This window comes from Arachis hypogaea, chromosome 18 (genome assembly GCF_003086295.3).
Source record: "Arachis hypogaea cultivar Tifrunner chromosome 18, arahy.Tifrunner.gnm2.J5K5, whole genome shotgun sequence".
Lineage (NCBI taxonomy): Eukaryota > Viridiplantae > Streptophyta > Magnoliopsida > Fabales > Fabaceae > Arachis > Arachis hypogaea.
This window is the reverse complement of record NC_092053.1, coordinates 23,117,682-23,131,457: the sequence shown is the minus strand read 5'-3', so window position 1 is coordinate 23,131,457 and position 13,776 is coordinate 23,117,682. Positions and strand designations below refer to the sequence as shown.

The following is a 13,776-nucleotide window of genomic DNA, read 5'->3' as shown; positions in this document are numbered from 1 at the left end:
GGAGCTTCTTGGATTTCGAGGATACTTTGTATCCCTGTAAAAGGCAAAAACTGCCCTTTGTAACTTAGACCAGTGGGTTTGATATGTAGCCCATGAGTTCGGAAGAAGGCATCGAATCCGAACAAAACATCTTTGTCAGGGAGGTAGCTTCCCAGCACTCTAAGCCAAGTGGTCTGGCCTGCAAATATCTCCAGTCCAACTGGTTTTTTGGAGATAAGATTGATGGTGAAGACTTCACTGTTAGCTGCTGCGAATTTCTTGGAAAAAGGTGCCCACATTTCTTTTGGTAAGACATGTGGTTTTACGACAGTAGCACAAGATCCAGTGTCCATTAATGCAACGGCCTTTATTGGTTTATCATAGACAGATGTCTTGACTTTTAGATCAAAATGAGGTCTAGGAGTACCATCAATCTGTTTTACTCCTAAAGATCCGAGATACCCAAGTTCTTCTTCTGGCATACTCGTTAGTTTAGGAATTCTTGTGGTGATGGAAGCAATAGATGATATGGTAAAGATAGACCTTTTTGGTGGGAGGTCTTCTTCTGAACTATTCTCTTCTGAGTCAGAGTCCTGGAAAACGTATTCAGTTTCATCATCTTTGCTTCTCTGTTCCTCAAGTACTGACTCTAGATCTTCCTCATCACCAATGGAGGCAGCATCCATTAAAGACTGGAGCATTTTTATTTCCTTCTTTGTCTTGTGAGGACATGACTTAGCAAAGTGTCATTGTTTTCCACAAATGAAGCATTTGTTTGACTTGGTATGGGGTTTCCTCCTTTTGAAGTAACGATATTTTTGCTTGCTTCTTCTCCTTCTGAATGCTTTCTGATGAAATGTATTGGTTGATGATCGCCAATGCGTCTTTTTCTTTGGCTTGCATTCACACATACTTGACTCTTTGCACTTAATTTTCAGATGGGATTTGCTGCATGCTCCTTTGAGTTTGCCTGAGTTTTTGTTAAGCTGTTTGAACATTTGTTGTTGTTCACACAACTTGTCCAAGGCAGCTAGGGCTAACTGGTATATTTCTCCAATGGTTGTGGTAGCCACTTCTTTGCGAAGAGTCATCATCATTCGCTGTATTTCAGGCTGAAGCTCATCTGGCAAGGATGCTATAAAGACTTGCTTAAGTGGCGGATTATTATTTCCTCCAAGAGGATAATATTTAGCAGCCATCTTTTTGTAGTGTTTTTCCAAGTCTTTTCTGTTGAGGGAACAGCACTTCATCTCAAAGTATTCTTGAGAATTTCTTTTTTGGATAATTGCAATGTCTCCTAGAAATTCTTGATGTATTATCCCCAGAAATTGTGAAGAGGTCTCCAGTACTTCAGGATGACAACGATACAATGCATCGTCTGCTTATCCCAATCACTCTTTCCAACCATTATAACGAGTGAGATCAAAGGGTCCGAGCAAAAGTTAGCATTATAACATTGAGTCCCTTTTCCACTATGAGAAATTCCCGTGGATCTGATCCATGCCATGTTCTGATGAGCAGGATCCTCTTAAAGAGGCAAGCTCAGAGCATACTTTTATGGCACTGGACTGAGGAAGAAGGAAATAGCACTAGCTAAGCTTTCAGAGAGAGAAAGAGAATTCAGAACATTTTGAGAGATAGGAAAAGTGGATATATTACAATGTTTCTTGAGATCTGATTACAACTGGGGTGAGCACCTCCTTATATAGAGGCCTCTAGATAGAAGCGAAATCTAAACAAGCCTATCATACAATGCCACCTGGAGGATAAGGATAAGCCTTATCTTTTTTGGCATTTTCTAAGCATGTGACTGAGGTCACTTTATTCTAGCACACTCATAATTATACATAGTGGAAACAACAGTGTTCTAATAAAGAGACGGTTTGAAATAGTCTTCTGGTAGGGTCCCATCACCGTCTGAGAAGGATGAATCAGAAGCTAGATTGACAGCTCTGAAATCCGTATCTGGGTCTTGGAGGTAGAGAAACGGGTCTTCAGTGTTTTCTTCATTTGGATCTTGGGCATCTTGCAGATATGGGTCATATGGGTCTGATTTTGGGCCTTCAGCATCATCGGGTATTCCTGCATCAATTCTAGTTGGGCTTGGTGGTAAAGCATACACTCTTCCACCTGGATCTTCAGAATTCAGATCTTCTCCAGAATATCTGCTTGGAGCTTGTGTGGACGTACTGGGCTGGTCTGTTGGAGCATAAAAGGAGTATTGTCCTAACTGGTTGATTATCCCTGAAGTTATGAATCTGGACTGAAACTCTTGGAGAGTTATTGGTGGTACATCTGATTGAAATGGGAGTCCTTCAACAACATCTTTTTCTCCATATAGTCCAGGTTGCCAAAGTTGACAAAGGTATTTGGCCAAGGCATTTAGGACTGTTTTTTCATCTGTGGGCCATATGGTAGAATATCCAATAATATCGACCTTGTTCTTGGTATGTGTCTTCTCATTATGGGCTTTACATCCAGTAAAGTAATCTCTCTGTAGGGTGACAAAACAACAGAATTTCCGTTTTGTCCTGGAGGGTTTATCCCATAATTGGTGTTGCTCGATCATGTTATATAACATTCCTCTCCATGCCCCAAGTGGTGCATACATAGCAAATAACCTGACTAGATGAGACTGGGCTTGAGTACTGTTACACAGAATGTGATATACTGGGAAGAGTGGTATTATGATAGCACATGGATATAGGGAAGACAGAGCCCAGATATACCACATCATTTCCTCTGGTATAGGTCCTTGGATTATTGGTATAGTGCAAAAAGGGGTATCCACATCAAAGTACTTCGGATTTGGATGTATTTGGGTTATGGTAAGGAGCTGGTGTAACCAGTAGAACAAAGTTTGCCTGGCTAGACAGACTATTTGAAACACTGTCTGGGGTCTTGCTTTGAAAGGAAAAGGGCCAATTTTTCTTCTGTATGGGTTATTGTGGGGTGGACAATCAGGAAATGGAATGGTGTATGAAGGGTTGTAGGTGCTCATGGTGTAAATGTAATGGATTGGTTTAGGAAGTGATTCTACTGGTTTGGGGGGTGGCTCTTTGGTTGGCCTAGATAGGAAATCTGCAAGTATGTTTTGATGTTCTTTGATGTGTCTTACCTCGAATTTATAGCGAGAGAACCAGTCCTTCCATCTTAGCAATTGAGAGTCTGGAAGGAGTTTTTTCTTGATTTCTAGCATTGATGGGAAAGAGGTGTTATCCATTTCCACAGTGAAATGATAAGAACTGAGGTGGAAATTGAATTTTTCTATCCCTCTTTTGACAGCAAGAATCTCTTTGTAAGTGGCATGGTAATGTTTTTCAGATTCTTTGAACTGTCCACTAGCATGCGCGCAATAGTGTCTTGTCCCATCAATCTCTTCAAGTAGCACAGCTCCCCAGAATTCATCACTAGCATCTGTCTGCAATATTCTTTTTCCTGTGCTGGGAATCTTTAAAGGTGGGGGGTCTTGTGCTATCTTCTTCAGAGTTTTGACAGCTGTGGTTTGCTCAGGTCCCCATGGTGGGGGCTTCTTTTTTAGGAGTTTTGACAGCTGGCTGGTGTGTCTGGTCACATCTGGGATAAAGTCTCTGATGTAGTTGACGATTCCCAATAATTGTTGGACTTGTTTGACTGTCAAGTTTTCATCAGGAAAATGGATTAATTCTTTGGCAAGGTGGTCCCCTGGTTGGAAAAATCCATTCTTGAAAATCATCCCAAGGAATTCAATTTTTGTCTTAGCAATAGAGCTCTTTTTTGCTGATAGCATGATTCCCTGGTCTTTGATGATCTGAGTAAATTGGGCCAGGAGTGCCTTGTGGGCTTCACTGTCTTTTGAGAACAGTAAGATGTCATCAATGTAGATGAGTGTGGAGTGTAGTATGGGCTCAAAGATTTTGGTCATTGCTTTTTGGAAGAGAGAGGGGGCTACTTTGAGTCCAAATGGCATTACTGTCCATTGGTATTGGGCTTCAGGTATACAGAACGCTGTTTTATACCTATCTTCAGGATGGAGCCCAATTTGCCAAAATCCAGCTTTCAAGTCAAACTTGCTGAATATTTTTGCTCCACTTAATCTTTGTGTAATAACTGAGATTCTTGGTAGAGGAAACTTGTCGTCTTGTAAGAAGACATTAAGTGGCTTATAATCAATGACAAGTCTCTTTTTTCCTCTATTTTGCTCAGCTCTTTTTTCAACATAGAATGCTTGACATGCCCAGTTGGAGTTGGTTGGTTCAATGAGTCCTTGAACAAGAAGGGCTGCACATTCAGCTCTTGCCAACTTAAGATCTTCGGGGTTCATTCCTGAATGCGTGGCCTTTGTAGGGTTGATGTCTTCATTCTTTTTGAAGGGGAGTCGGACATAAAATTCTGGATTTTTCCATAAAGGAGCAGGGTGGTTGAATTGATCATGACTATCACAGCAAGCACTGAGGAGTAGCTGTTGAATCTCCTTATATTCTTCTGGAGCTTCTTGGATTTCGAGGATACTTTGTATCCCTGTAAAAGGCAAAAACTGCCCTTTGTAACTTAGACCAGTGGGTTTGATATGTAGCCCATGAGTTCGGAAGAAGGCATCGAATCCGAACAAAACATCTTTGTCAGGGAGGTAGCTTCCCAGCACTCTAAGCCAAGTGGTCTGGCCTGCAAATATCTCCAGTCCAACTGGTTTTTTGGAGATAAGATTGATGGTGAAGACTTCACTGTTAGCTGCTGCGAATTTCTTGGAAAAAGGTGCCCACATTTCTTTTGGTAAGACATGTGGTTTTACGACAGTAGCACAAGATCCAGTGTCCATTAATGCAACGGCCTTTATTGGTTTATCATAGACAGATGTCTTGACTTTTAGATCAAAATGAGGTCTAGGAGTACCATCAATCTGTTTTACTCCTAAAGATCCGAGATACCCAAGTTCTTCTTCTGGCATACTCGTTAGTTTAGGAATTCTTGTGGTGATGGAAGCAATAGATGATATGGTAAAGATAGACCTTTTTGGTGGGAGGTCTTCTTCTGAACTATTCTCTTCTGAGTCAGAGTCCTGGAAAACGTATTCAGTTTCATCATCTTTGCTTCTCTGTTCCTCAAGTACTGACTCTAGATCTTCCTCATCACCAATGGAGGCAGCATCCATTAAAGACTGGAGCATTTTTATTTCCTTCTTTGTCTTGTGAGGACATGACTTAGCAAAGTGTCATTGTTTTCCACAAATGAAGCATTTGTTTGACTTGGTATGGGGTTTCCTCCTTTTGAAGTAACGATATTTTTGCTTGCTTCTTCTCCTTCTGAATGCTTTCTGATGAAATGTATTGGTTGATGATCGCCAATGCGTCTTTTTCTTTGGCTTGCATTCACACATACTTGACTCTTTGCACTTAATTTTCAGATGGGATTTGCTGCATGCTCCTTTGAGTTTGCCTGAGTTTTTGTTAAGCTGTTTGAACATTTGTTGTTGTTCACACAACTTGTCCAAGGCAGCTAGGGCTAACTGGTATATTTCTCCAATGGTTGTGGTAGCCACTTCTTTGCGAAGAGTCATCATCATTCGCTGTATTTCAGGCTGAAGCTCATCTGGCAAGGATGCTATAAAGACTTGCTTAAGTGGCGGATTATTATTTCCTCCAAGAGGATAATATTTAGCAGCCATCTTTTTGTAGTGTTTTTCCAAGTCTTTTCTGTTGAGGGAACAGCACTTCATCTCAAAGTATTCTTGAGAATTTCTTTTTTGGATAATTGCAATGTCTCCTAGAAATTCTTGATGTATTATCCCCAGAAATTGTGAAGAGGTCTCCAGTACTTCAGGATGACAACGATACAATGCATCGTCTGCTTATCCCAATCACTCTTTCCAACCATTATAACGAGTGAGATCAAAGGGTCCGAGCAAAAGTTAGCATTATAACATTGAGTCCCTTTTCCACTATGAGAAATTCCCGTGGATCTGATCCATGCCATGTTCTGATGAGCAGGATCCTCTTAAAGAGGCAAGCTCAGAGCATACTTTTATGGCACTGGACTGAGGAAGAAGGAAATAGCACTAGCTAAGCTTTCAGAGAGAGAAAGAGAATTCAGAACATTTTGAGAGATAGGAAAAGTGGATATATTACAATGTTTCTTGAGATCTGATTACAACTGGGGTGAGCACCTCCTTATATAGAGGCCTCTAGATAGAAGCGAAATCTAAATAAGCCTATCATACAATGCCACCTGGAGGATAAGGATAAGCCTTATCTTTTTTGGCATTTTCTAAGCATGTGACTGAGGTCACTTTATTCTAGCACACTCATAATTATACATAGTGGGAACAATAGTGTTCTAATAAAGAGACGGTTTGAAATAGTCTTCTGGTAGGGTCCCATCACCGTCTGAGAAGGATGAATCAGAAGCTAGATTGACAGCTCTGAAATCCGTATCTGGGTCTTGGAGGTAGAGAAACGGGTCTTCAGTGTTTTCTTCATTTGGATCTTGGGCATCTTGCAGATATGGGTCATATGGGTCTGATTTTGGGCCTTGCAGATATGGTATCACATAAGGTCTCCTTGTGATTTTCTTTTCATCAGTTTGGGTCACTAAAGGTGGGAATTCTTCCTCATAAGATCTGAGGGTGGCGATACATGGGATTGTATTGACTGGCTGAAAAGGATAATCTGCGAAGCTTTTCCTAGACAGTTTCGTCCTCTTGATCATTGGTTTCTTTCTGAGCATTGGAGCTGATTCAGCATCATCAGGAGGCTCAGGTCTTTTATAGGAGCATGGGGCTTGTAACGACTTCTTCTTCTTTTTCTTGTTCCTCCGTCTTCTAGCATAATCTTCATCATCAGTGTCACTCCATTGATTAGCACAGTCACAGTCAGAATCACACATAGAGGGATCAACATCCCAAATGAAGTGGCCATTTACGTGAGAGACGTAAACAGATTTTCCATTCTCATAGAAATGCACTGGTGGATCATTTTGATCATGAGTTGTTTGCACCTGAACAGGAGAGATCATATTGATCCTTCTGAAAGATGATCTTCGCAGTGAAATTTGTTTGGTCATTCCAGGTTTCTGAAAGACAGTCGTCACCGTACGATCACTATTATGAGTAATAGTTGGAGGTGCTGTAGTATGAACATCAACCTGTTCTTTTGGGAAAGCTTTCTCATAATCAGTAATCCATTCCAATGGAATGATAGAAGAAAGTTCTTCAGTAGTGATCATCCTTGGAATATTTACTATTGCAGGTCCTCCAGCACTGTCTGTGAACATGAATAGGGCTTCTCCAGTAGTGTTTGGGAGATTAAGATCAAGAGCATGATCTTGGACTCTGTAGAGGACTTGGTGATGTAAGGTGGCCTGTTCAACATTAGAGTCTTGAATTACTCCTACCAATTGTATTTGGATTTTCAGCCTTTGACTTATCGTAGGATCTGATAATCTCATGGTGAAATTAGGAGCTATAGTAAGAATGACACTTCCATTTGAGAGTGTTGTTACTAATGCTCCGATCAAGGCATGTTGGTATTCTTTGAAAGTAGTATCTAAAAGAGCAACTTTGGCTGTTACCGGAAGAGATCTCCTTCCATGAAGGGTAAGAATGAGCCTGACTGCCCCTAGATGCATATGAGTGTAGCCTTGGTTTTGGTAGTTTTGGATGAGTTCTTGTGGGATTTCTAAGGTTATGTATTGTTCAGCAGTAGTGGCTTTTAAACCACACTGTTGGAGATTAGAGGACTGGATGACTTCTTTGGGAGGAGGAGAAGGGTTTCTATGGATGAGATGGCGAATAGAAGTGAGGGTTGATTTCTTTTGTCTGTGGTATCAGAGCCTCAGGTTGATAAGAGGAAGAAGAAGGTACTACTAGTAAAAGCAAGTAAGAGAGAATCACTAAATATAATCATGAATATCACAGACTCATCAAGCTCTTCTCAGCCTATACATCACTCTACCCCTCTGAGCATAGACCGATTACCCTCCAGTTTAAAGAAAACTCTTGGAAATAAAATTGATCAGTTGGTAGAATTCACTCATGTTCCAGAAGACTCTCGTACCCCGGCCACTGAATACCCTCTCATAAGTAATAATTTTTAATTATTAATTTTATATTAAGATAATTGTATATAAATCTTTGACATTAATAAAAATGCATATAATAACAAGAAAAATCACAGCTCGAATATGAAAAGGTGGCCGCCGGAAAGGAAGCTTTGCAAAAACCCTTTGACCAAAACAATATTCATCAATATTTATGATGAAAATATTTATGATGAAAATAAGACTATAAGAGTATACTTTGAATGACGATATATATGAAGGGAAAAAAAGTAAAATACACACAATCAATTCTCATGAAGTTGAGTTTCATAAGGGAATTGAATGATAACAATATAAAGAGGAAATCACCAAAATAATATCCGAAAAATGTTGACATCACTACAAGAAACATGGTTAAAATTGACGGCAAAATCGACGGTTAAGTTGTCGATAATATTAAAAATTGACGGCAAAATGGACGATAGAGGTGGTCGCTATTAAACATGTCGATTTTTCAAAATTCGAATAAAATCGACGGCTTGTCTAGTCGTCGATAATAATTTAATAAAATCGACATCATTTCTGTCTATAATATGAGTTTGAAAATTTTACCTTCTTACTAAAATTGACAACGTTGCCATCGATGTTATTATATAAAATTGACGCCTTTTTTGTCGATATTTGATTCAATAAAATCGACAATATTGTCGTCAATATTTGATTAAATAAAATCGACATAACTACCGTCGATTTAATTATTTAGATACCGATTAATTCTTTGTCTATATTTTATTTTTTTGTCAATTTTAAATTTAAAAAGCGACAACGCTACCGTCGAGTTTAATAGCTATATTTTTTAATTATTTTTTCTATTTGAAAATTAGTAAACAATTAATGCAAATAAATTTTTAAATATAAAAATAAAATTTATACTAAATATTAGATAATGAATTTACAAACTTATTAAAATAATAAATAATCCTCTAACATAAAGACTTAAGACAAGATAAATTTTCACAGTAGCTCTTTTTTATTAGTCAACTTAATTCTTAACAAAAGCACTAATATATTAAACTACAAAACTTTAAAAGAATCATTATTACAAAAATTAACTATTATAGTTGAAGGATCAAATTCCTCTAAAATAAAAAGGTTAATAAGATGATGAAATAATACTCTAATTATCTTGGAATACCCTTTGCTCGCATCATTTACTTGTCCAAGTAACTCAAATAGATAACAGAGGTAAATCCTATATAATAGACTACAGTCACAGAATGCCAGTTACAAACACCAACCCAAAAGTGAGTCAACTAATTAACTGAACTATCAAATTCCAACCATGAAAAACTACCATTCCATTGCAAGAAAATTGGTACAAACTAGGAACTGTTACCTTCTATAAAAATGATCCTATCAAACCATGTTGGGCCTCTGTGGTAGAAGGAGATTATAAAACTTATCATGCAAGAAGATATTCTTTTCCTTGCTATCAACAGCTTTCTTCTACCCACACCAGCCACCATTAACGATCTTTTTCAGATCATCTGTGCCTGTATAGTATGGATCGAGTATTAAAAACGCGCAATCTCCACTTGCTTCATTGTAATCCACTCCCAAGAGTGTAGATGCAAGTACACCACTACCTGTATTTAGATGCTAGAGGATTAAGAGTAACTCATTCTGAAAATATCAGAGAGCAAAAGACAAATCATTGAAGCAAATATACAACTGAAAAAATATATACTTTGGAATTTAAGCCAATCATTTTGAGAAATATTGTAGATGAATGACAGATGGAAAGTATAAAAGTATATTATTGATTAACCAACCATAATAGGTGTTCCTTGGGTCTCAAAATGCAATGCTAGCTCTCGACATTTTTCTGGAAGCTCAACTCCGGATCTAACGTTGATCACTTTGCATGTGACCTGTTTCAGAAAGAAAACAACCTAGTCAAGTCAAATAATTTATCTAGAACCCAAATAAGTGATTTAGAAAGAGGAAACAAAAAAAAGGTTTGCACTCTGTTCAGATCAAATCAAGTATCTAGATAGCCTTCTTTGCCTAGGGCTCAGCATATGTTGTCCAGTTGGAATAGAAAAATCAAAGGTTAACGTTTAATCAATTAGCGTTTAATTAACCTAAAGGTTAATGTTACCAAATACTGTAATAAGGAGAATACTTGCGCCAAGAAGTTTGTCCAAAACAAAGGTCAACTCCATGGCACCAATCCAATCCCGTGTCCCAACAAAAGAAGAATCTTTATCACCAATCACCACAAGTGACTGCTGTATTTCTCTGAGAAAGGTTGCATCTTTGTCAGTCTGAATCATTCGCACAAGTATGACATGCCAAAATTTTTATGTGATATGAATGAATTTTGGCTGGAATAGTGGATTTATAAAATCTCTTCAATGATATATATTTACTACTACATCAAACCGAAAAAAATAAAGTGCAGTATAATTTTAAACCTGAAGAGAAAATACGGAAATAAGCTAAGATTAAATTACTTCTAAGAAATATTAAAATGAAATGACATATCCCCTAGTAACAAAATCCATCCTTAAGATGAGGCAAACTGAAAATACCTATGAGAAGGAACCTCTATAGATGAGTAGTTTTGGAGTCTGAACCATGAAATGATAGTTTGGAGAGAGCGATAAGCACAACCCCATCCCTATAAAATCAAAGTAAGTGATTTAATTTGTGATACTACAAAGAAATAGAGTTAAGAGCCATTTTGCTTTAATTATATTCATTTTCAAGTAGTGATTTACAACTGCATAAAACCAGATTATCTTTGTCTGATAATTTAAAACCAGTTACTCAGTAATTACAAATGGAGTGTATTTGGTTATGTCATTGCAATAAAGGTCAACATGAAAAAGAAGACATGTAATTTCAAAACTATTGGGAAGCAGAAAGATGGAAATTACCGAATCATTAAAACCATCCTGAAGATAATGAAAGTATTCATAGGAACCTTGAACAAGAGAAACACTTCCCCCAAAAACTGCAAAAACCATAACATTTTTAGATGAGTCAGAGAAAAATTACACTGAGATACAGAGCAAAACAACACTTAACCCCACTGTTTGAAATCCCAACTGTACATCCCTGAGTAAAGTTAAACCTAATATTACGAAAAGAATATTAAGTAAATGACGGCATAAAACAGAGGAAAGTATAGGAGTTATTACTAAAAAATAAACAATGAAAATGCAGATGAAATCATAATTCTCAGTACTTATAAAGAATTACAAAATAAATAAATAAATTAGATCTACTTATTACCCTTTTGTTGAGAGCCAAGACCACCAATTTTCAATTTTGAAAAATCCAAGGCGTTAGCGATTTTCAGAAGGGGTCGATCAAAAGGTAATCCAACCCTTGTGTGTAAGGATCTCCTAATTTCAACTGCAGAGAGCAAAATATTTCATATAACAGAGATGCATGATAAGATCATAATGATAAACAGAAAAAGTCTGGAGATAGAATACATAAATTCTTCTATGAAACTTAACAATAGCAGACAAAATAGCCTTGTGATAGTATTTTCTAAAAGAGACAGGTAAATGTTAAAAGAATTATCCTATCCATGTCAGATTACAGAAGCATACCTTGCTTCATTTCTGTCTCCCCGAAACTCAGTTCATAGAAAACAGTAATTGGATGCAGAACATGAGGAAGAGTGAAGTGATAAGGTTTTATCTGACAATTCAAAAAACTTGTTAGTCAATAAAAAAGAAAAGTATGTATTAAATACACGTGAAAATAAAATTTTGAAGTATAAAAATTAGCAAAATAGATAACTATAAAAAGAAAACCAGAAATTATGTTGACGTATTATCCACAAAAGTAAAATCAATATCAATATTCTTTCATAAATTGCATCTGATATATCCCAGTAGCACAGACAAGCATTTGCAGAAGAAAGATCTGTTTTTTTAATCATATCTTGATCTACTATAACATAATATCTGTTGGAAAATTTTAGACACATTGGTATCTGTTAGCACTTATACATATATATCCAAATATGCAATTACTAATGCTGTCATCACTCATACAAACAACAACAATAACAAAACCTTATCCCACTGGGTAGAAAATCATCACTCATAAATAAATGAGAATCCAGTAACCCATTAATCATTGTCATGACCTTATTTAGAGATCATAAACCATTTCAAAACAATAAAACCAATTTCTAATGAAATCTTATGAAAAGTCAGACAAGCACAATTACACATAATCCTGGTGCAACATATAGGACAAAAAAATGAATATGTACCTCTACATCCATTAACCATAGGAATATGTTCTTGCGAAATGTTTAGACTCAAGGTGGAATGAAAAATCAAGCTGCCTATATGAATGCATTGCCTTACCTGAGGGTGTTGTCCTAAAAGGTTAGGCAACATTGAATTCTGCAATGCATTTAACTGATCAGCTAAACGAGGGATGATTAATCTTGAAACTGCATGCCTCAAGGGGAGCTTCTTAGAAGCATAGCAGAGTACATCTAGTTTAATATCCATAACAAGGAGCCTGGCTTCATCCTGGGCTGAAGGTAATAATTCAACTTCAGTTAAAAAAATACCCAAAAAAAATCATGCTAACATATAGGATATAGGACATCAATTTGACCCTAACTCTTGATTCCTGACCTGGAATGTACTCTGCAACAGGCACAGCAGACGCTGATGATGGCCCTAAGCTGTTAAAGAGAACACTAACTTAGATGGTATCTGTATTCTAAGAAGAAGAAAATATCACAAAATGGATGATTGAAGTCATTTCACAATTCACAATGCGCATGATTCATGGTAGCAGGCCAAAAAAAATAATAATAAATAACCACTAAAAATAAATCATAAATACTATCATATAACATCAGCAACAATTAAACAATTAAAACGAAGAATATCATAATCAACAATTTTACTTGGAGCTAAAGTTTTCATTGTATCTCATAAGTCCTGTGCTCTATAACTTCCATCATCAAATTATTATCAATTAACGCTACTAGCTCACAAACTCCAATTTCCAATCCCTAGATTGCTTCATTACATGGCAATGCAAAAAATATGAATTGATTGAAGTTAATTTCAAAATACAACCCCAGCAGAACATGCAAAGCAAAATTAACACCAATCCAAACGAACACTTAGAGATTAGAAGAAACAAAAATTGAATAAAACTAACCACTCGTATTCTTGAGAGGATAATATACTGGCAACTTGATCGGAAGCTCACAACGAATCAAGCAACCATTCTCCCACACATTTCTCCTAATGTTCTTCTTCAACAACTGAATCAACCTCTTCGAGGCTATTCGATTTTCCACTCTCCGACACGAAAAATTTCAGCTCGCCGGAACCGGCGGCGACTGCTCCGATCACCGGTCGATTATCCCCTTCCTCTTCACCGTATAGAAGCTTCCTCAGTCTACGAGCAGCATGAACTGTCGCTTGAGCGTCGGCGCCGGCTCCGTAAGCAAGCTCTCCAATTACTTCAAAGCCTTTAGGAATCAATGTCCGAAACTCCTTTGTTTACAAATTGCAAAACGCGAGACAGAGAAAACAAATTATAGATTTAAGATTCAATCTAAAACAAAAGAAAACAAATTAAAGTTGCTCAACACAAACAGAATCATTGAAAAAAGTAGTGAATAAGAAAACTTGAGTTTATGCTACAGAATAATTGAAGTGAATCTGCGAAATTAGGGATTAAAGAAACTAGATACTAGGTTCTTCTGTGCTTTTTAAGTTGCTT

The 13,776-nt window shown here is 37.2% G+C and overlaps 1 pseudogene; it reads right to left on the bottom strand.

Annotated features, from left to right (window-relative positions):
- Positions 1 to 9,162: 9,162 nt before the first annotated feature.
- LOC112769760 (probable Ufm1-specific protease) lies at positions 9,163 to 12,605 on the bottom strand (annotated as a pseudogene).
- Positions 12,606 to 13,776: the final 1,171 nt, after the last annotated feature.